We start from the raw sequence: 2,265 nt of genomic DNA, 5'->3' as shown, positions 1-2,265 counted from the left end.
CACCCCGCAAGAACGGAACTGCAGCAGCCATAGTGCGGGCTTGGGTTGATGACTAGGTTTGGCTCCACGGAACTATAACGATGTGGCTCACCGCTCGAAGAGAAGTAGTTCCGCAAGTGACACAAATAGCACCAATAAAATACTTAAGTTACTGTAATTAAGGCTTTTCACCTGTTAGATTTTTAAATTGTCTTCCATTGGCATAAACTTGTCTAAATAAACAAGTTTTCAATTGGATTGAGATCAGGTGATAATGCTGGCCATGGTAAAACATCAATTTTATGGGTCTCTAGGAATTCTTTAGTGGCTTTGGATGTATAAATTGGGACATTATCATGTTGATATATAAATTTTTTTCCATGTTTTGACTGTGCAAAAGGCATCATACATTGTGAAAGAACATTTATATATGCCTGAGAATTTTGGTGTCCTTGAAGAATTGACAGTTTGCTTTTTCCTTTGAATGAAAAAGCACCATAAACCATGACTGACCCTCCACCTTGTTGACTCTTAATAAATCTTTTTTTCTCATCATGCCAATAGAATTTGTTGCCATCTGGACCATCAAGATTGAATTTTTTTTCATCAGAGAAGATGACAAATTTCCATTTGCCATCCCAGGTAACATGATCTTTTGCCCACTGCAATCGTTGCTCTTTATGAAATTTTGTCAGTGGCAATGATTTGATTTTTTTCTCAAATTTCAAATAATTGCATTTCTTTAGACATCTTTTTACAGTACTGATACTACAGTTTAATTGTAAGTCATTTAGCAACTCAAGAGAACTGCTTGTACCCTCACAGGCTTTTCGAATTAGAAGTGCCTTTGTTCTTCTTGTTAGTTTTTGTGGCCTGCCAGTACTTTTTTTTGGTTCCATAAGTCAATGGATTTTTTAAAAAATTAAAAACAACTGTTTTAGAAACGTTTAATGATTTTGAAATTTTTCCCAGAATTTTTTGGATCTTAATGTCTAAATTTGAATTGTTTGGTTTTTGTTTAGCTTTTTCCCTTTGCCCATAATGAAAAACAATTTTAACAAATTTCAAATCAGTCTAAAACGCGCTTAATGAAAACAAAACAACGTTTGGTGAGATCTAATGTTCATACTATTTTAAAACTACTGCTTTAAACTTAAAAATAAAATCGTTCCTATCATTTTGACCTGTTGTAAAATCGTATTTTTTGAATAATCTGAATTAATATTTCAAAATTTCTTTTTAATTCCTCCCAAACTTCAAACGCTGTGTTCTTGTCCATTATCTTTTGGTATGTATCTTCTGTGACTGCATTCGCAATTACTGATTTGGCATAACTGTTTGCCTTTCTAAACAGACCTGATTTATTTTTAAAATCTTTTGTCTGTTGCTCTGTTTGATTTTCTAGTAATTCTGATTTCGACAACTTCCCATCAATCACATCAAGTGCGCCCTCATGGTAGTCCATGAAATTTCGAACACGACGTTTCCAAATGGGCCAATTGGCTGCGCAACTTAACTGTTTTATTTGAAGCTTTGAGTCCATTTTGAAGGAAAAAAAAATTGATGTTCTTGCTTCAACGATAGTTGGAAAAGTTCTTTTAGTCACAAATTGCAATCTCTTTCTTTTTTTCGAAATAACTTTTTCTCTAAGCAATTTATTAAGCGTTCTGGGCTCATAACCTGTTTAAGATAAAAAACTTCTTTGTTTGTTTTTAATATAATTGTTTATTAAAGAAGCGTTAATTGAAATATTAGAAGACACGTTAGTCGACAAAAAGCGAAAAGCATACACGTGCAAGTTAGTCAAGTTAGCAATTAATATAAGATTGTCTGAAACTATGGAAAGTCATAAATATATTGAAACATATATAATATACATATATATTATTTCAACATATTTCAACAATGCTTTGTGGATCTAAAATATGTCCTTTCATAAATATCTTGAAACTGATCCTCTGGAATTTTAAATTCTGATTCAACTATCATTTGTTCCGGTACATTCCCTTATAAATTATAAAACATCATATGTATAGCCTCATTTAAAGCAACTGTATAAATAGAACATATTTGAATAACCTGTTTTTCCAGGGACAATATCATATCTACAGTACACTTTTTTGAATATAGATTCCAGTTGCCAGACATTTGGATTATCATTGCTTCTCCCTAAATACATAAATAAATATATAAAATTGAAGTCATTTTTGTTAAATAACCACTTTTGAACATTTTCTAACCTACACTTCGAATGAAATTAAAAAATAACTCAAGATGGTCTTGGCT

This window comes from Helobdella robusta, assembly GCF_000326865.2.
Source record: "Helobdella robusta unplaced genomic scaffold HELROscaffold_36, whole genome shotgun sequence".
NCBI classification, from domain to species: domain Eukaryota; kingdom Metazoa; phylum Annelida; class Clitellata; order Rhynchobdellida; family Glossiphoniidae; genus Helobdella; species Helobdella robusta.
This window is presented reverse-complemented; position numbering follows the sequence as displayed.